The sequence below is a fragment of the Chelonia mydas genome, chromosome 25, assembly GCF_015237465.2.
Source record: "Chelonia mydas isolate rCheMyd1 chromosome 25, rCheMyd1.pri.v2, whole genome shotgun sequence".
Classification (NCBI taxonomy): domain Eukaryota; kingdom Metazoa; phylum Chordata; order Testudines; family Cheloniidae; genus Chelonia; species Chelonia mydas.
In genome coordinates this window covers 13,855,214-13,876,958 of record NC_057858.1, presented here as the reverse complement: position 1 = coordinate 13,876,958, position 21,745 = coordinate 13,855,214, and the positions used below count along the sequence as shown (strand labels likewise).

General features: G+C 53.1%; 1 protein-coding gene across 2 annotated transcripts in view; it reads right to left on the bottom strand.

Moving 5' to 3' along the window:
* Positions 1 to 13,660, bottom strand: part of MEF2B (myocyte enhancer factor 2B) — a 38,384-nt gene extending 24,724 nt beyond the window's left edge. The window contains exon 1 of one of the 2 annotated variants that reach the window (XM_043535727.1): positions 13,439 to 13,660. The gene's annotated coding sequence lies outside the window, so the exon portion shown is untranslated. The remainder of the gene's footprint in view (positions 1 to 13,438) is intronic. The other variant, XM_043535728.1, reaches the window with a different exon arrangement.
* Positions 13,661 to 21,745: the final 8,085 nt, after the last annotated feature.

Here is a 21,745-nt window from a genome sequence, read left to right as displayed (position 1 = left end):
CCCCTGAAGATCATTCCTTGTTCCATTGTCCTCTTCCTCTTGTGGTCTGGAGCAGGCCCGAGGTTTCTTGTTTTAATGTTGTGGCGAGCTCATGTCACTGCGGTGAGGTTTCTGGTTCACTTTCCCAATGGGCCCCAGGGCTGGATTCCTGTTGGCTTTGCTCCATCAGGTATTAAAGAGGGAGATGTTTTCACTCCAGATTTTAATTGCTTCACCCGCCTGCCTGGCTGATAAGTAGATAAGCAGCATTAGTGCTCAGGCAATTATCCCAGTGTGCGCGCGAAGGGCAGAGGCCCGGGCTGCTTTCCCATCTCCAGGCAGCGGGGTGCGGCGGATTATTGGGAGTAGCTGCTCTCTGAACCTCACCTTGCAGCTCCATGGCTTTCAGGCTGCAGGGTCCTCCAAGCCAACCGATGTGTAGATTGCCAAGGACTCCAGACTTGCTCCTGCTGGGCAGCCCGTAGCTCTGAGCGCTGGCAGATACTTGCAGCGGGTGTTCAATGCATGGCTGGGCTTAGAGCATTTCACCTCCAGGCTGCCACTTCCAGTCCAGCCCCAGCTCAGGAATAACTCGTGCCGTTCCAATGCTGTTCTGCGGGCTGGTGGATCACACTCCAGCTCCCATGGGACAAGGGGCTAGCTAGGACCCTCACTGCATCACCTAGACTGCAACTGGCACGAACCGAGCAGGTTCAGCAGAGAGGCCATGGATTGAATGGACCACGAGTCCTCCAAAGTGAATGCTAAGAACCTTCCTGACTGAGTTCACCCCTGTGCATCCTGGGAGCCCTACTGCCTCTCCCCCTAGACTTTTGCTTATCCCAGTGCATGCTGGGAGCCTCTCAGCAGCCCCCCACTCCCAACACTTGCTCACTGATGCCCAGTGGCAGGGGGTCAAATTACACAGGGCATGAATTGTTCGGGAGACGGGGCAAAGAAGGGGTGCGGTGGCCGGGATGGGGCAGGGTGGGGATTGAAGACGAACGCAGAGGGGTGTGGAAAAAGCAGCAGGGTGCGATGTTCTGCCCCAAGCCCCAGGTGTGCCTGGAATGTCCCCCAGCCTCGGGGACCCCAGCTCCATAAAACCCCTTGGCAGCAACATGGACTGAGGGGAGGGGGTTGGGAATAGACCCCAAGGGAAATCCTGCTGCTTCTAATTGCAGTCTTCTCCCCTGCTGCCAGGCAAACAGCTTCCTCATTAGAGAGGCTGCAACTGAGGACTTGGGGGGAGGGGGCCACCTGGCTGCCAATCTAAGAGCGACTCACGTCGGAGGGGAGCCCCCTGCTCTGAGGTGCAGAAGAGCATCACCCCAGTGCACCCCGGCTTTGGAAGTTACGCCCCCTGAGCCGCTGCCATTCAAACAGGGCCAGGGCAGGCAGCAGGGAGCCAGAGAGATGGTGCAAAAGGGACAGGCTGAGTGTGAATCGGGGGGAGGAGCAGGGAGGTAGACTCCCCATGAAATGTACCGTACCAAGGAGCGGGGACAGAAGAGACGGGGCTGGTCACTGGTTCTAATCCAGCCAGCCCAGCTCAGGTGGGCCCAGATAGCTAAAGGCACTGAGTACTGCTCTGCTCAGGGTTGCAAGGCATAGGTGAAGGCGGTGGCGAATGCCCAGAGCAACCGAGACGCCTGCCGGTATCTCCACTCTGCAATCAGAGGTGTGGGCGCGGCTCGGGTTAGCACACCTGCGCAAGCAGGGCGAAAGGTCAGGCTTGAGAAAGCCCTGGCTGGGATGATTTAGTTGGGGGTCGGTCCTGCTTTGAGCAGGGGGTTGGACTAGACGACCTCCTGAGGTCCCTTCCCACCCTGATATTCTATGAAAATCGGCAGCAACGCCCCAAGAGCACAGACGTGCGCGGGCTGGAACTGTGGGTTCCTCCTCAGTGCCTGGCCCGCACCGGCCATGTCTCTCCTGCTCTTGGTAGCCACGCTAGCTAGCTTAAAGCTGGCCTGGGCCTGCCCACCCGAGCTGCCGCCATGCCTCCTGCTGCAGCACAGGCAGGCCCCAAGTCCCACTGACTTTCAACGAGAATTAGTCACTTTTATCACCTTCAGACTCCAGGTCTTAGAGACCCAGCATCGTTCCCTGCTGAAGGGAGGCCCCTACCTGGAACGAGCTCGGGGGGTCTCAGCCCATGCCCATCACAGCAGCCACCTTCCGGGCGAGTGTTAATTGGAAGAGGGTCCTGAGGACCAGCTCACCGCTCCGCACTGGGAGGAGGTGGCTGTGGCTCAGAGGTACGTGGAGTGGGGAAGCCTGTTCCCTGTGATGTAGCTGTTCTGGGGCCAATATTACTCCTGAGCCCTAATCCTTCCCCTCCCTCCTGTGACTCTTAGGGGTGTGATGGGGTTACGCCAAGGCTGGCCTCAGCTCTCCTTGTTAGCAGCACTTTACAAAGGTCATAGACCCTTCATGGCACCCTTGTGCATTAGATAAATACCTTCCGCCTTGCGCATTTGGGGTCACCGAGGCCCACAGAGGGAGACGCACCTTGTGCACTGAGGAGTCGGTGCCGGAGCTGGGATGAGAGCTCCCAGCTACCATGGCTCAGGCCAACCTCTTGAGCCAGTCCCAGGAGACACCACACTCCCGAGCTCCCAGCCCAGCCCTGTGCAGCAGACATAGGCCTGGTCTGCACCGAGGGCAGCAGGCACCAACTGGTGTAAACTGATTTACACCAGTTGAGCATTGGGCCCTGGAACTTAAGCTGCTGATACAAAACTCTAATGCAAGCCCCTCGTGCAGACACGATTCCCACCAAGGCAGCGCCACTCGCACCTGTGCAGCTTATCGAGTTTCACCCGTAGAAATCGTGTCGACACTAGGGGCTTGCACGGGGGCAGCTAACCCCAGCCCCTGTGCCCGGAGCAGACGCGGCTTTCCACTTTACCAGAAAAAAGGCTGCACGGCCTGCTGCTGACTTGATTTTGTCCAGCTACGATTCTGGTCGACCTCAGAGGCCATAAATCCCTCGATGGGTTGGGCCAAAATGGAGCCCGGATGCAAGCTGAATCACTTCTGCTCTGGAGACTCAGAATATGCTGGAGCGTCTTCTTTTAGCTGCTCTGTCCACTTCCCCCTTCCCCGGACGGAGGTGTCCCGCGGGCTCTGGTTTGAGCAGCCCTTCGGAAGCTATTTTCAAAAGGCATTGTCTGGGCCCTGCGGCCGCGCCATTTCACAGCCACATACAGTCCCCTAGGGCGTTGGCTGCAGGGCTACTGCTCCGAGGAGCCAGGGACCGGCCCCATCCAAGAATAACAATAGCACTCGGCAGTCACACGTGCTCGCTCACCCCAGCCTCCCCGGCTCTGAGCGTGAAGTCTACCGATGACGATGGCCGTGGCCTTGAAACACGGCCAGGGGTAAAAGGACAAAGCGGGGTGTGAGCAGATGGGTGGGCTGGGTCTGGCAGACAATGCACGTCTCCGTTCAACGTGCCATTCAGCGCCCGGAGACGGGTGTGCGGAGGGCTGGGGGTGTCTCGCAGGGGGCGTCTCACAGGGGGCATGGGTGAGGGCGGCTTTCGTGCTATCCTGTGGCCTCTCCCATCCTTTAATTCCCTCCAGAAAGGCTCATCCGTGGAGCATTTGGAGGAGCAGGAATTCTGAGCGAGTTGGGGTAAAAAGTTGGGGGCAGGGGGAGGCGGTTCCTAACAGCTCCAGTCCACGACACAAACTGGTGCCTGGTCTGAGCTAGCGCTCAACCCTGTCCAGATTGGCTCCAGAGGAGCTCCTCCCGCCCAGTTCTCACTGAATGACATCACACTCAGCCAACAGAGCGGAAGATGGAAGCATTACCTCATGAGAACTGACGGAACACAACCTGAAGGCAGGATGCTGACTCAGCAAACTGCAAAGAGTGGATTCATTTTGCCTCAGTGCCCCCATCCAGCAGGAGCCCCAGGGACCATGCGCTCCACCCTGCTGCCCCACACAGCTTGGGGCACGTCCTTGAAGCTTGAAAAGGCTGGGCATGGTTCTCTCTCTAGCCTCTTGGGTCATGGGGATGCGGGGCCGAATGCCACCCCAGCCCCCACTGTCCCTCTGCTACTCCACCTGAGCCCCCACTGGAACCCGTCTCCACCCTCAGTTCGAACCAGCTGATGTCAAATGCAGGCGTGATTCTGATCAACGTGCCCCCCACCACCCGCCACGTGCTGACAGGTCCATTGACCAAAGCTGACTCTCATGTGCGCTGTAGTTTTTGCAGCTTTTCACACACAGTCGTGCCCCAGCTCCAAGGCCTTCTGCCCCTCGCTCTGAGCTTTGCTCTACAGGGCCGGGGAAACATCGTAGGAGTCCCGAAACTCGCAACCCCTCATTCCATGGCCTTGCTTCTGCCACGAGGATTAATATTAACTCTGAAGATCGAGTGCACATGGATGGGTCATTTGCATCGCAGCAGAGTGCGTCAACTTCCTATCTGAAGCCCTAATTAGTGCTGTGAGATGTGCCTGAGCCCCCTGAGGAGAGCAATGTTTTTCCATGGGTTGCGGGAAAGTCCCATTGTCACACGTAGCAAGGAGCGGAGCCAGGGACGCCCTGTGGATGTAAACCCTGCTCACATTTTGGTGACCATAATGGGAAAAGCTCCATAGGTTTGATCCACTGGAATTTGTGGGCGCTGCGGTGCCAACTCTGGTCCTTGGGGCATTGCCACCCTCTGTATCGAGTTTGAGCGGACCCAGCTCAACAGCTTTCACTCGGATCCAGAACTCCTACCCAATCTCCCCCAGATCTCAGCCTCCCCAACCCGGATAGGGTCCTGTGAAGAGTTTAGCAAAGAGATCAGGCCCTGGGCAGCTCCCGCATACTGCTGCATAGTTTGGGGACAGAAAACGTGTCTAAAACATTTACAAATGACTCATCAATTTTGGGGCACCTCGATGTTTGGACGCCAAGCTCGAGGCATCTGAGTTTTGAGGGGCAGGTGCTCAGCATTGAACACCGGGTCCCTTTCAGCTGTCCCATCCGGGGTGTCCAAAAACGTAGGCAGCCAAAATCCCCAGTCACCTTTAAAAACAAAAGTCAGATCCTATATTTTTGGAGGATTTGGGGGCCCCAATTCATCCTTGATTTACCCATGATTTACACCAGCGCGAAGTGGGGTGTAACTGGCTTCCAGATCAATCCGGAAGAATTTTGCACTGGTGGGAATGATTGTGCAAGGTGAAGGCAACAATGAATTGGATTGTACATCCCCACAGGAGCTGGGGTCCCTGTCTGGGAGGGCCAGGGGAGGTTTTTATTTATCTTTAATCCCAATTCCTTTAGTGGGTTGCAGGTTTTTTCCTCTGCCGATCCTGGAGCTTTAGCAGATCACCCAGGAAAAGCAGGATATTGAAACAAAAGCCACCTCTGGCGTGAAAAGAAACAAAACAGCAAAGAGAAAATCAGCAGCTCCTCTGCAGGAAACCACTCGAGAAAAAATGAGCAAACCACAAGAATAGAAAGGAAGGGAGTCCTGTCTCTAGGGATGGATGCGAGGCACCAAGCCCCTCTCCATCCCCTGCGGTAACCAAATAACTGCAGCAAAAACAGCCAGAAGGGTAATTCAAGGCCTGCGGAATCCCACAGCTCCTATCAAAATAACACGGCAGCATCCTCGGCAGAAAACTCTCAGCTATTTGGTTGTCCATTGAAATGTTCCCCATCGACTGAAGAGACCAGGACGTGACAGACATGAGTCTGGTGTCTAGCCAAGAGTGGCTTTACTTTTGCAAGTGTGTCACCTGGTGACCAACTGTCACGATCAGCAGCTCTGGTTTTCAAACCACTTGCCCAGTAAACCCTGCGTTGTGCCTGCATTTCTCCAGCAAAGCCAGGGAGAGCACCAAGTGGGATTCAGCCAGGGGAGTTTTCTCTTAGCTCATTTCTCTCTCTTATGGGTGGAAAGAGATGAAATTGCATGTTTCTCCCTGTTGTTAAGATCCCAGGATTACAGCTCTGACACTGAGGGCTGGGCAGGGGGAAAGGTAGAACAAGAAGAGACACATACTCAGGATATTCCCTAACACGCCCGATGCTGAAATGCCAAAAATGGGCATTTCTGTGACACCTGCAAAAAGCAACTTTTTGGCAAAGTCAAACCAGTGTCTCTTTTACAGCTGGGTCAACATTCTTCCATCAAAATATTGCTTCAGTGGAAAACGGCATTTATGAAAAAACAAGCAATTTTCAGTAAAAATGTAATTTTTTTGCCACAAGTGTTCAGGTTTTTGTCAAAAACCCCAAACCTGAAGATTTTTTGGTTTTAAACTAATTCTTGTTGGAGGGGGGCCTGGAGTTTTGGTTGTTGTTTTTGTTTTGTTTTGTTTTTTTACAAAAGAACCCCTCAAAATGACAAAGAAAAATGTTGACAAAAATGAGGAAAAAAAATAATTTTCATCAAAATATTTTGCTGGGAAAAACAAGTGATTTCCCAAGCAGCTCTAGTCTCCTTCACCAGCCCGGACAGAGGGAGACAACTCCCAGCCAAAACCGGTAAATCCTGGCGATCATGCCAAATGGATCTTTGGCTTCATTTGCGGGCTGACTAGTTGAGTTGGGCCTGAATCAAACCCAGATCTGAACCCCCCGTACACCCCGGGAAAGTTCTGCTCTTGATCGGCTTCTTTGCACCTGGGGCTTCATCTCCTAATGTGAGTTTCACACCGAATTCGGCTTAAAGCAGCACTTTATCCCTGCCTAGCTCCTATCCCCCGCACAATGACTGTGCTGAACTGTCCCTTCATATCCCAGAGATGTTGCAACCCAGCAGAGCTCCTTTCTCTTGACGGTCCCAAAGGGACGGTTGCTCTCAGTTTCTGAGGCCTCATAATGCAAACAGCATCCCAAGTCCAGCTCAGGAAAAGTCAAAGTTTACCAGCATTTTTGCTAGAGTTTGACAGGGCTTCCTGCTTTTTATAGCTTGTTTAAACAACAAACCAGAATCAACCAGAGAGTCTGAAATGTAGCTCAGAACTGTGCAGATAGAGAGAGGGGGGAAACCAGTGCTACTGAGATTCCAGCCTACGAAAAAAAAATTAAAGCGACTTCTGCAGATGCTAAAACATTTGAACCGAATAGCTTTACTGCACAGATGGGGCTTAGACTGCACAGATCAGATCCTGGGAGTTTGATTAGTGTTAAATGCACTGACCGCACATATTCTGTCTTCCAGCAAGGACTCTCTCTCACTCTCACACACACACGTCACACACGTTCAAGCAGCACCAGAAATTTTCACAAGAGCCAGGGCATTAATCGTGCGGCCCTGGCCAAATTCCAACATGCTAATTACATTCTGCCTCCCTAAGAATCCCACCCACTTCAGTCTGGATACAGGGCACACCCTTCACTGCCTCCCTGAGACTGCTGTGCGCTGTTACAGAGAAGCTGGGTAACAACCCTGAAGTGGCTGCATTTCAGCAGTGGGCAAAGCAATCACCTTTTATAGTTGTAGGATCTTTGGGTGATAGGCCCTAGATACACATCAAACCTTTTATTCCCTTTCTTTTAAAGAAACTGGAGCCTATTTTGCGCTTGACAGAACCCCCAAATATTTCAGTCTGACGAAACAAAGTGGGAGCACTTAATAATAAAAGAGCAAAATATCAGAGGAGGTCAGAGTATTACATGGGACACCTGCTTCTACCCACAGCCCAGGTTGTGAGCCAGACTGGCTAACAGGGCACATGCGATTTGCATTCACATTTACTTTTTTTTGCAGAATCCTTTAAAAATCAGGTCCAAAAAACCTTTTCAAAATCCATCATTCCCCACACAGGAGACCTCTATAGACTGAGCAATCTTGGCTCTTCCCCCACCACAGTCTCTCTCTTAAAATCCTGATCCATCGTATGGATCAACAGCCAGCAAAACGGAATCCTGTCTCCCACCACCACCACTTCCTCCTCAGCAGGGGCTGCTCGATGGCTACACACATTCAGAAGTGCAGTGAAGTGTTGCACTGGCCACACAGGGGTGCCTGCACAGAGGAGCCCAGCTATGCTGACAGTGATGCAGAATGAAAGTCCCACATTGTTTCGATGCATCACGGTTGCCTCGTTGCAAATCACTTACAGTGAAACTTCTGCAGAGGGCGGAGTATTTTCTGTTACAAAAATAACTGCGATGGAATCATAGAAGATTAGGGTTGGAAGAGACCTGAGGAGGTCATCTAGTCCAACTCCCTGCTCAAAGCAGGAAGGATTCTATTGTACCAGAAGGAGAAGGCTTGATCTTTTTAGAAATGGATGAAACACACGCACCCAAATAAACACACACACACTTCGGCTGCCTTCACACGACAAGCTAGGGGTGCGATTTTCCTCCTTGTGAACACATACTTGAGCTAGTCGTGCAGCCGTGCAGCCATGGTCGCATGAGTAGTGGCAGCAGCTACTTACCCACTGGTTTCAGGCAGGCGTGTACTCGGCACAGCTCAGCCACACCTCCTCTGCTGCTCCCCCGCGAGCACAGCTACACCGCTATTCATACTCACACTAGCGCGAGCATATGTACGTGAGCAGAAGAGTCACACCCCTAGCGTGTAGCGTAGACACAACCTCAGAGTATTAGATCTTTGGGACAGGGACTGTCTTTTTGTTCTGTGTTTGTACAGCGCATAGCGCACCAGGGACCTTCTATGTTTCAGCCGGGAGTTTTGTTTTGTTTGTTAAATTGGAAAGTCGACGGGTTTGTTGTTGTAGAGTTCTGGCCAGGGGCTGAGCACATCAATGTGTTATAGGTGTATGGGTCATCACACTGGTTTGTTATGGTAGGGTTATGGGTGCTCGGCTGTGCGCTGGTTTGTTATCGTAGGGTTACGGGTGCAGGGCCATGCATGTGGGTTTGTTATCGTAGGGTTATGGGTACTGGGCCATGCATGTGGGTTTGTTATTGTAGGGTTATGGGTACTGGGCTGTGCACGCTGATTTGTTATTGTAAGGTTATGGGCGCTGGGCCGTGTGCACTGGTTTGTTATTGTAGGGTTATGGGCGCTGGGCCACGCATGTGGGTTTTTTGTTGTAGGGTTACAGGTGCTGGGCCGCGCATGGCAGTTTATTATTGTAGGGTTACGGGCACTGGGCCATGCGCTAGTTTGTTACTAGCTAGGTCACCAGTCACGGGGTGTGCGGGGGGGGAACCCTTAGAAGTTTGGTGATGAAGCTTATCCAACCCCCAAACTCTGGACCTCTCCTCCAGCCTTTCCCAGCTCCCCTCCTCAACCTCCCTTCCTCTGCACAGCCCTGACACCTCCTTCACTTCCCTCTCTCTCCTGTGGCTTCAGCCATACAGCCCATCTGCCAGCTAGCTTACAGTGGAGCTCTCTGCCTAGCTCTCTGCTCCCAGCACCCCCTGGCTGCCTGTTTCTAATGCACCCATCACCTTGGTGCCCAGCCTCATTCTCTGCCCCTCCACCACCCCGACCAGCATTGGCTGATCAGACTTCCCGCCTCCCTCAGGAGCCCCCCAGAGTGAATCCTCCTGGGTTGTCCTGATCACTGCAAACTCGCCTGGAGCTTGGGGCTCCTCTGCTCAGCTCCATGGGTGAAATCCTGGGCCACTTTAACAGCAATGGCAGTTTGGCCCTGGACTTTAACAGGGCCAGGATTTCACCCCATGTCTTTACATGCAGACCCCTGTTGAAGGCTGCATGTTTCTCCACTTCACCTCGCGGGCCTCCTCAAGACACAGAACCTGAGTCTCATGGTCCCTATAGGGATATAGGGACAGCTCCTTGTTCCAGCCTGGTCTCCAGCAGAAGCTGTTCCCTGCTCACTCCAGGGTGTCATGCTGGGCAAGGCCCCAGCACTGAAAGAGCCAGGTGTTGTGTGTCGCAGGGTGAGCTGCCACAGATACTGGCTGGGCCGGTGTCCTGGGAGAGGTGAGAAGGGGGCACTCAGCTGAGGAACCAAGAGATTTTTCAAGGTGTGGGAGGGGGAGGAAAGATTTTTTTCCCCAAACACTATTTTAAGTTTAAGTCAAATTTGAGGCCTGCCAACCTTGACTGCCTCCCTTTGCCCCAGGGTGCCCAGAATTTCCCAGGACAGTCCCAGAGTCATCCACTCTCTCCCACCCCAATTCAGTCCCCAAGTCAGCTGCTCTGATCCTGCAGGCACAAGATTAAATGTAAGTCTCCCCAGTACACAGAGTGCAGCTGAACTGCATGCGATTTGTAACCGGTTTGATTCACTGATAGGAACGCAGGGATTGCTGGACTGGGTCAGCCCACTGGCCCATCTAGTTGTCTATCCTGTCTCTGACAGTGGCCAGCATCAGATGCTTTAGGGGTAGGTATAGGAACCCTGCAGAAGCAGATGAGGGATAATGGGACCTACGAGGTGTCATCCTGGTGTCTAATAGCTAGGGTTTGGTTTAAGCTCTGAAGCAGGAGGTTCTTGCCTTCCAAACGCTGCACAGATCTCACCAGCAAGCTGCAAAATTAATTTCTTACCCGTGAAAACCCCTCTCTAAAGTTAGCAGCCCTAGGAAACTTTCCATCACTATAAGAGTAAAGCTCTCGGGGACAGGGTCTTGCCGGAAATCAATTGCAGGTGGGCAGCAGAATACAGCAGAAGATTTGCTGGACCTGTCCCCAGGGAGGAAGTTTAAGGTAATAAGATGCACTTGTACCAGACAAGCGGGGGCTTCTGCTGGAAACTTCATATACTTATAATAAACAGAGGACCGTGGATCAGATTCTGGGCCCACCTAACATAGACCTTGGGTAAACACTTGCTCAGGGAAGCAAAGCTGGTCCCACCAGCAACTTAATACATCCCATAAGTGGATTCTTGGGCACGTGCAATATTCTTTGGGCAGCACAACCCACGATGATAAATTAAAGCAGAATGAAACCTTGATCCTGCGTCCCTCTGAAGTCAATGGGACTCGGCACAGGCTCCAGGGGTAGCTTTAGGTGAGCATGAGACAGGATCAGGGCCTTAGGTATCCGACCTTTAGCCTGCCAGAGGCCAGACTGCCTGCAAAGCCACCCTTTTTCCTTGGAGTTCAAGCCAGGGCTGCGTGGCAGGATGCTTGGAGAAGGGAGTCAGTATTGCTATGGAGGTGAGGTGTGGAGCATGGTTTTCTAGTGTGCGTTTTAATTACCGCTGGAAGTGCCCAGTGCAGCAGATGGCATTTGAAATCAAGTAAAAAAAAAAGAAATCAGTGATTCAGTATAAAGAACCTTTGACCTCAATGTTTTCCTGTGATACCTGTAAGTCATCTGGGGCCAGACCTACACCTGGAGGAAGCAAGGGCAACTCAGTCCCTACTGCTACAACACGCTACATGCTGTCTGTTTAGATAATGCCGAGGAAATCAAGGGACATGAAGGTTATTTTTTGGAGAGCAAGTGCTCTGTGATCTGAGTTTCACAGTAGCAGTGATGCGTAGTGTACAGTGGGAGACAGACAGTCTTGTTTAGTGGTCGGAGCAGGAGTCTGGGAGCCAGATCTGCTGCTGCCTTAGCATATCTGTGATTTTGAGCAAATACCGTCAACCTTTTGTACCTCAGTTTACCCTGCTGTACAATGGGTGTGGCAGAGCTGACCAGGGGGGTCGAGAGGCCTAGCTGATTAGTTATGGTCTCTAAGGTGCTTGGAGACCCATGGCAAATGGCACTAACAGAGGGGCACTGTGTTTTTATGATGATCTGCACTTTTGGGTTAAACTCAGACGCTCCTCTCTGAGCAGACACAAAAGTAAAAATAACTGTCAAGCGCAAAGCTAACCACAGACTTTTTTTAGAACACAATCCATAAAACAACAGGCCATTTCAGCAAAACTTTAAGTAGTACCCAAACACACAGCTACACGGCCTTGGCGTGGCTACAATCGCTCTGGCTGTCCCTTTGACTCCCAGCACTTAGCAGCAAATCTGGTAGCCTCAGAAATGCCTCCAGCTTTCTGAAACAGTAGCACCTAGAGGTCCCGATTGAGACTGGAGCCCCATTGCACTAGGCACTGTGTAAACAGGTGAAACCCCAGCCCTATTACAATCAATGACAAAACTCCCACTGATTTTAATAGCCAGGATTTCATCCTAAGTAAGAGACAGCCCCTGCCCCAAAGAGTTTACAGTCTAAATAGACTTGATGGGTAGAGACCAGGAGGAGGAATAGAGAGGGGGAGTGACTTGACTAAAGTCACACAGCAGGTGAGTGGCAGAACCAGGGTCTCAGGAGTGCCCAGCCAGGCCCCTTTCTACTGGACCACTTCCTGCTCAGTCCAACCTTCACATAGTTTAAATACTGGAGCCTCTTTCATAGCACTGACTTTGGATGCCCAACTAGAGACCCTTGTTCTGGATTTCCAGAACAGCTGAGCATCCAAACGCCAGCCAAAGTCGACGACAGCCGCCTACCTAAGTAGCCAGATTTCCAGAGGCACCCAGCAGCTCCCAGGCAGTCCCACTGGCGATACTGGGTGTTAGCACTTCTGACAATCCGGCTGCTCCCTTAGGTGCCTGCATACAATGTAGGAGGCTAACCATGGGCCCCACTTAGTGAAAATCTTGGCCTGGGTTTCTCATTTCAGGGCTGCCCAAAAGGGAAGGCATGGAAAATCCGGGTCACTAGTGGAAATGTTGGCTGTAGGTCTCCAAAGCCCAGCCATAGCTGTAGGGATGACAGCGAGGAAATGTGCGATTAACGGTTAAAACCTTCTCCTGCAGGGCAGGCTCAGGAGATGGGACCAGGCATGGCATTTTAAAAGGATCACCCCGGCCCCCCGGGGTATCTCAGTCATGCTGGAGCAGGCAGGCTGCCCTGGGCCATCACTGTCCCTCGGATAGTTTCAGTGACAGCGCCTGGCCACCAAGCACTCAAACTTTCTGTGCCATCGCATTTCTGTAGTTTACCCACAGGGAACGTAGACTGGGCTTTAGCAACCCCCCCACCCCCACTAGTCCCTCTGCCCTCCGATCACTCTGAACCCTGAGGCATAAATCACAGCATATACCTCTTGGGCACGGGGAAGCGAGCTCTGCAAAGGAGAATCAGCGTCAACCCCACCCCCACCCGCATCTGCGTGGCAAAAGGAAACGGGTGTGAATGCCCTCCTGGCTCAGCGCCTGGCGAGGTATCGCCAAAGGTCCTAACTCGTGTGTGCGCCTCCTGGGATGCCAGGATCGGACCCTCCCCAGCCTTCACCCAGAGGGAGCCGCGCCCCTCGGGGACGGGCAGAAGAGACCCGGGAAGATGCTGCGTCCTGCAGACGCGGAGGAGGAGGTTAAAGGCTCCCGGGGGGCAGGTGGTCTGCAGCTGACCCCGGCAGAGACAGGTACGCCCGGCCTAACGTCCGCGGGGACTGGATGTGGTAGGCGAGGAAGCGCCGCTGCCCCGGGTACCAGCTATCACCTCCCCGCCTCCGTGCATCCGTCCCTGGGCACCCTGCAGGGGCGCAGGGTGCCCCCAGCCCAAGGAGCCCCCCATTCACCCACACACCTGGTCAGCGGCTTTGCCCCGAAACTTCCCGGCTGCTCCGCTCCCGCAGGGCGGCGGCCCCGGCTGGGTGGCGAGGAGGCTACGCGCAGCCCCGCCCCGGCTCGGCTCGGCTCGGCCCGGCCCGGCCCGGCGCTGTCACTGGCTGGGGGGAGCCGAACTGCAAAAGTCGCTTGAAAAGTCACGGCGGCTCCGGCTGCCCTGCTCGCGGCTGGCTCTGGCTCCCGGGCGGCACGGACCGTCCTTTGCATAGCCACGCCCCCTCCCGCCGCGCTGATTGGAGAAGCTCCGGCAGGCTATTTGCATAGAATGGCCGGGCGGTGTTTCAATTGGCGGCTGGCTGGAAAAGTGTCTGTCATAGCTCCGCCCCTCAGCGTGACGGGGCTGTGGCAAGGCAGCTGGGACCCGCTCATGAATGACTCCTGCGGCTGGGGCGGGTTGTGTGCCGGGGAGAGGGCTGGATCCAGGGGGCTGGAGGCTCTGGACCTTGGGGCCTGGATCCAGGGGGCGGGTTCTGGATCAGGGGTCGGGGAGGGATTTCTGGATCTGGGGGGTCCTGGGTCTGGGGTCCAGCCAAAGCAAGGACCTCTGGTCATTTCAGAGAACTTCCCACAGCAAGCCACACTGGACTTTCCCTTGCAGCTCACTGGCTGTTCGCTCCAACCCTTCCCCTCCCACGCAGCCTAGTCACTTGAGCTTAACTCCACACCTGCCCCGTCCCACTCCTTCCCCTTCCCTTCCATGTAACTTATTCCCCCCCACCCCGCCCAAGTGACAACCTCCCCTCTCCCCCGCCAAAAAATAGTGTGGAACTAACATGACAGTTGCTCCGTCTGCCTGTGTGTTATATTCCTTCCCCCAGCCCGAAGGAGCCAGGAGAATGGGGCTCTATTCCCACCTCTGACCTTGGGTGAATCCCTCCCTTTCTGCCCCGCTGTTTCCCCTCCTGCCCTGTGGCTGTCTGATTTAGATTGTAAGATCTGTGGGGCAGTGACCATCTGCGATGCCATGTTTGTACAGCACCTGGCACAATGGGGCTCCATTCTTCGGCACTACCATAATAAACATGATTAATAATAATACTGATCCGCGGTAGGAGGAAACCTGAGTGGGGGCAGATGTGCCGTGGTGACATCATGTGAGGGAGTGTCAGAGGAAGCTTGAAGGATGAGCAATGGAACTAGAAGCTATAAAGCACACACTTGCTAATTTTCAAGCCGTAAATAAGCACCCCAACTTTCACAATAAGCCAAAAATCAAGTGAATCCCATTTCAAAACAAGCCAGTCCCTAAGAACCCCAACACTCTATGCGACTAGATCCCCCCGGCCTGCAGTCTGGGACTGTGGTGGGCCTGCTGTGCACCCCTGACTCTCTCCCCCCTTGCCCCTGCTTGCCACCCCCCTTAGCCTGCTTACTGGGAGCCAATCAAAAAAAGAAGCAACAAGCTACAATAAGCTACAAGCCAAACAAGCAACAAGCTACAAGCCAAAAACTAGCCAACAAGCAACTCACAAGCCAATTAAGCCAAAAACAAGCCCAGTTTCTGCGGGTTTTTTTGGCAGGTTTGGCATGTCTGTTACAAAGCGCCCAGGCTGCTGAAGGGTGTCTGTTTCCAGGGAGGCACTATTAAAACGAACCAGGGATCCATGCGTCACAGGCCCCAAATCAGAGAGATCACTGAAAATCTGGGCCAGCTCTTCTCATGCCTGGAGTTTCCAGGGACAATAGACGTGCTGCAATTATCTCTGTACTTTTACCCCCACGTCTCAGTGAATCAATGCGTCAGCCTTGCAGTTGGCAGCCCCTCTTACATACAGGGCTTTGGAGCTGTGCTCCGGCTCCGCTCCAGCTCCAGGAAAAAACCTGCAGCTCCACTGCTCCGGAGCTGCTCCGTGCTCCAGCTCTGGGCTCCGCTCCAAAGCCCTGCTTACATATACATCACGAATGCCACAGAGCCATTGTCAAGCAGCTGGTCGGGAATCTGAACTCTGCCAGAGTCCACAGCTTTACACATTGGGGGCCAAACCCAAGGCTGACTGACCCCCTGTGAAATGTCTTTGGCATCACAGTGCAGAATCTGGCCCTTGTGCTTCACTTGATTAGGTTTACTGGGCAGCTTATAGCACTGGAAATGGGTGGGACACAGGTTTTATTGGTTAGAGCAGAGGACCGGGACTCAGGACTCCTGGGTGCTTTCCTCTGAGTGGGAGAGAGTGTGGTCTGGTAGTTAGAGCAGAGGGGTTGGAACTCAGGACACCTGGGTTCTCTTGTCAGCTCTGGAATTAAATAGAAATCAAGACCTAGAGCAAGTCCCTCTCTCTGCCTTAGTTTCCCCATCTCTACAGTGGGTGTAATGCAGCTTCCCTATACAGCAAGTGTGTGTGTGTAGGGGGGGGGCTATGAGGTGTAATCCAGGTTTGCAAACACCCTGGGGAGGGTGACACAAATGCCAGGGCCTTATTGTTCTTTGACTTTGTTACATTTTAAATGATCCCCCCCCCACACACAGTCAAGACCCAGAAAATGCTGGAAACAAGCAGAAAATCTTATCAGCACCTGGGATTTCTGCTCCTTCTTTAAGCCCCACTCCAACCCCCTCCATTCTGACTTTCCTTCCCCTTCCAGCAGGGCCCATGCCAAAACGCCTGGCAGCCAATCTCCTCCTTTCTACCCTGGCATTCTTCGCTGTGTGACATGGGGTTGGCCACCAAGCGAAGGGATGATAGGGCCCTCCCCTTCCCCCAGACAACGTGGTCTTTGTTGGTACCACAACATAGCCTCCAACTCAGAAATGGGAGGTGGAGCCTTTCACCTGTCGGCCACTCATTCAAATTCTGCCAGACACTCTGCAATGAGTTTGTGGGGTCTCAGCCCACGACAAGGACCAACCTCACAACAGGAATGCCAGAATAACTGTCTCCTTGGCAGCAGTCTGAGCTGACATCCAGGTCTGAGCCGCCCTCAGGCCTGACTTCCCCTGTCCTTCCTAAAAATGGACTCACAAGCTGAGGCAATGCGGCGGATGGCGGGGGGCAGGTTGTGGAGGAAGAGGGCAATTTGTCCTGACACCATCTGTGTTGTGCGATGGTGGTGCAGACAGGGCTCTGTGCTTCAGAGCTGTCAGTCCGACCCCTTTCACAGTGCTAAGGGCCATACGATTCTTTGAACTAAATTCCAGACAGACACAATCACATGGGCCTACTGAACCTGGAAGCTCTTTGGGGCACAGACTCTCTTTCTGGTCTATGTTCGCACAGTGCCTAGCACACCGGGGTCCTGGGGCATAACTGGGGGTCTTAGGTGCTAGCATAATACATGTAAATAATAATACACATGCAGAAACAAACACTGACACTTCCTTATTATCTTCAATTAAAGCCATTTCCTACCCATACCCTTCCGCTTTGCTTTCAGCTCCAGTCCCAGACACACCCTGGACCCGGCCTGGCACCACCCCCTCCTTCCCTCTGGGGCCCAGAAAGTAATGCAACATGGACAGGGGTTTTTTAAAAGTACATTTTGTGAGGGTGCCAGAGATGGGCTGAGCGACCAAACAGAAAGCTGCTGCTCTCCAGTAAGGGAAGATCCAGCCGGCTTCCCAGGGATATGCCCAGAGCGAAGGCAAAGCCTGAGCTAATTATTGCCACAAACCATTTTTAGTGGCTTATTGTTCTAAACTGCAATCAAGGCCTCACAATAGTGAGATCTAAATAATCCAGGGCAAAGTCACAGTGGAATAGCTGAGGCTGAAACTGCTGAAATCTCCCTTCTGAATGTTATAGGGTATTTATCAGTGCATCTCTCTCTAGGGCCAGAGACATTTAAAACTCAGCTAGGTAAAGCACTACATCTAATGGGCCAGATTCTCTTTTGCCCTCCAACTTGTGCAGACACTTACAACAGTGCAAAGTGTTATCAGATCAGAACAGCTGTGTTTTACACTCAGACTGCACTGGGGTAAATGACTGGAAATGGTGCAGGGCTATGGGAAAATCGGGCCCAGTGTAAGGAACAACCCTGCACTGGCCAGATTTAATAGTGCCTAACACAACTGTTTCATGATTATTAATTATTATTTGTATTATTGCACCATTCATCTCTGACCCTCACACTTTACACAGCATTACTAGCAGACTGACTGAGCCTTTCTAATGACAATAATAGGTCACACGTCTAGGGGATAGAAGCATGCTAGACATGAGTAGAAGGTGATACAGATGGTTACAACTGTGGTTGTAAGTAACCTAGTGACCTGTGGTAATTGATCAGCCATTTATAGAAACATCTACTAATCCTTTATTAACCCTTTATAAACAGAAGCTGAGTACAAGGTGTGCCCCATTCATTTTTAGCTCTCAGCCAGGGCTTTTCATCCCTGGATCTCACAATGCACCATGAAGGAAGGTCAGTCTCATTATCCTCATATTATGAGAGGGGAAGCTGTTGCAGAGAGGCCTGTTGGAATCCTGCTAGGACCTAATCTGGAGCTGATCAAGAATGAGCCCTGAGCATCTCTCGTGATGGGACATCAAACAAAAGCAAATCTCCATGAATGGTCTATGACTCAAACTCCTCTCTGAGTCCTACCGGTGATCTTGCCCTAGGGTAGGTTTGGGGGGGGACACGGTGGGGCAAGGTTTTTGGAGGGAATGCTGTAGGGTAGATGAATCCTGCCCCAGATGCGATGAATATTACAATCCATGACTGCTTTTCCCAGGCAGCCTCTTTCTGATGCTGCTTTTAATCAGGTTAAAAGCAGATAAAATCTGTGTGAAACCTCACCACGATCACTCCCACCATGAGCGGTGAATCTCCCACCCGCTGCCCGAGGACCGGTGCTTAGAATCTGGAGCGAAGCAAAAAGTTTGTCAGTTCTGGACAGCAAAACATCCCTCCACCTCGAATGCAAAGAAATGGCAAAATTCTACCCTGACACCAGTCTCAATTCATGGCCTGTGATTCGATCTGGGAGAAGAGTCACAGCAAGAAACTTTAGCACCAGCAAAATTTGCCCTGCCCATCTCGCTGACACATGGGGATAACAGGGCTGATTGGTTTCTTAGCCCTACTCTCCCAGTGGTGCGTTTCCCCCCAGCTGTCTAGTAAAAGAAGATGGCCTGCATGTGAGACCCCCCTAAGGCACCATTTTCAAGGCACACAGAGTGACTTCACAGCACAGCTCCTGACCAGATCAGCTCAGGCCCCGGGATCATTTCCCCTTTGGCTTTTCTGGTGCAATCACCTCCTCAATGAGCCCTCGTTCATTTCAGCCTTGCAGGTCCAGCCTGGGGCCAAGGGGGTTTCCACCTCTCTGGCATCTGGCCACTAGCTGGATGGCAATCAGCACACGAATGTCAAGCACACATGGAACAAAAAGTCTGAACCAAACAGCAAGCCCACGGGTCTATCAGTACGGTGGATATTTGCTTTGAGGTAGCTACACCCCCAGGGCAGATGTGCTGCACCAGGATGACCCAAGACTTCCACCCAGGCAGCTTATTCCAGTCTGAAAGCAATCAAGTGCTTCTAACACTGGGGATTTGCATCAGCACAGTGACACCAGTGCAAAGATTCCCAGTGCCGACAGACCCCAAAGGGAGCCAGGGCTGGGTGACAGGGAACTTCACAGAGGATTTGAGAGTTGAGGGAAGTTTGGACTTCCCAGGGCAGTATGTTGCTGGTGAATGGAATAATCCCCCATCTGTGTGAAAGCAAAGCTGGGCCCAACTCTTGGCTTCTGCTCCAGACAAGGCTTCTTACAAGAGCTGGGAAGTCACCCAGGTGATGCCCGAGAGCAACTGAAATGGACCTTCGTTCCTGGACAAGGGTGTAGGAGACCTGGGTTCTACTCCCAGCTCTGCCACTGACCTGCTGGGTGACCTTGGGTAAGTCACTTCCCTTCTCTCTGCCTCGATTTCCCCTCTTACCCTTTGTCTACGCAGACTGTAAGCTCTTTGGGACAGGGACTGGGTAGCCCTTTGTGTCTGCGCAGCACCTACTCAGCGGTGTTCTGATGGCTGTTGTGCCTCTGGGTGTGACTGTAATATATGTGATCGCTCTTGGTTCAGATGTGGTTACAACCCTGAAATTTGGGCTGAGGCTGGTGAAGTTCAGGGTGGGGCTGGCTGGGGGAAAGGAACTGGGGCTTTTGGTGGAGTTTCACTTTGAGTCCTTGGGCGTTCGCAGACCTGCAGTCTGGGGGAGGTGCAATCCCATGGGGCAGAAGCGAGAATAGGTTTGTCCCAGGCCATACAAACCCAAAGCACCTGGTTTGCTGGCCATCGTCCGGCAGACCCTGCTTACCCCCCGGGAAGGAAATGTGTGTCTGCACTGGCCTCGCGAGCTACTCTGAGTGCTACTGGACGCTGACGGGTTTGGCCAGAAAGGCACTTCCTGTTCCCCTGCACTGGGCATTCAGCACGACTCCAGCTCTGCTCCAGACAGCGGTAAGGAGCTGTCCTGGCAGCTGGATTCAGAAGCCTTGGGGGAGCACTGGGGGCCCTGGAGAACACCACTGTTTACAGCAGCTAAATGGAACTGATGCAACTTCTAGGCTCTAGTTACGCGATAGGAGCTGCCTAGCTACCAGGTGGGATGCTGGATTAGAAAGGGCTTGTCAGGAAATAAACTCTCTCCCCAGCTCCACGCAGGGCACACTGGGCTGACATGGCTCCTGCCTCCAGGGAGAGTCTGTGCATAATGAACGCCCTCACCCATTCACCCAAAGTTCCCAGCCCTGAAAGTAAAACTCTAAAGGACACGGGCACATTATTGCAATAGCTTTGAGACTCATCCAATTTCCACATGTAGCGAATAAATTTGGGTGGATAAACAACAGGGCAAAATTCCTATGGGACATCCCAAACCAACCCTTCCAAAGGCCAAAATAGGGTCTGTTGACCCTTCCTTAGAAAGGTTAGCGATGGGGAGACTGGGTGGCCCAGGATTTAGGGGGACGGGACACCTCTAAGTCACCAGTCCAAATCCAGCTGGTGTGCTGGTAGTGACCAAATGCCAAACAACTGAAAGGTGGCCTACGTGACGTCAGCGGACGGAGCTCAGTCCAATTCCCAGCCAGGCAGATGTCCACAGAAAAGACCTGCCAGTGGCACAAGGCAGCTTCCCTGTAGGAAGTCACGGCAGAGAGGCCAAAGACTGAACGAGCCCCGGGGGCTGCTCTCTTGCCCTGAACGGGTGGTAGCGGAGTCAGGGGAAGAGGGAGCAGAGGCAGCGGTCGGTGCAATGTTTCAAACCGCTGAGCTCCGATGCACAAGTATCACCTTGCTGAGCAGAGGGAAGTCTGGCTGCCACTCAGAGCTCTGCCGGGGTGTGGACCTTTCTCTGCCTGCTGCCCTCAGACGCTCACGATGGGGAGGGCACCCTAGATTGCTGGGTCCATCCCTCCTGCTATGCTGGCATATCCAGCATGTCTAGCAACAGTCAGCTCTCCTGCTGGGCTTTGGTCCTAGCCACTCATGGCCATGTCCTGAACACAGGTACTGGGTGAATTCTGTGGGATCCTCCCGAGAGGCCAGGAGCTGCCCCAGGATGAAGGAGCAGTCCTGGGAGCAGCAGGGAGAGGGAAAGGGGAGCAAGGTGGAAGGTCTCTCCATCCTGAGCACTGGGAGAGGCTCATCTTACAGGCAGCTGCGGGTACACAAGAGCAGCATCTTTCCTAGGCCTGTGGCTGCTGTCTGCTTATAAATCTTGTGATCTATAGAGGGCTGCAGAGTGCAATTAGCAGGGTGTTAATTAGCATCGCTCATAATCTTAATTGATCCTGGAAGGGGAGGGAGTGCAGAGGATATGTCAGCATGTGTGGAATGACACCTTGTATCCTGGGGTCTCCTAAGAGCTGCTTGGACCACAGAATAAGCCTCTGGCCTGGAGAGAACCCCACTGCCTCTGACCTGCACTGAGATGCCCCTGCCCTTGCAGGCCTGAGATTCAGGAGTTCAATCCCTATGACCCACAGCAGGCAGTCTGATCTCTCCTTAGCCTGCCAGCAAAGGGGGCACAGCAATGTGGACACCTGGGGTGGCCCGGAGGTGTGTCCCTGAGGGTCAGGGCTGGTTGCTAGCTGCAACATTTGTGCCATTAGGCTGTGGGTGGGGATGGTGGGCTGGTGAAAGCTCTCTCTGCTTTGTGGATCTAGTGGCCTGGGAATGCTGCTTTTTCAGAAAGCTCTGGCCAGTCATTTCATTGCAAGTCCCAGTCTCTGATCTTCTTGCCTTTGGTGCTCGGAGCTTGTGCTCAAAAGCTTTTGGCTCCCTCTTGAGGTCTTTCCTGTCTAGATCTTTGCTCTTCA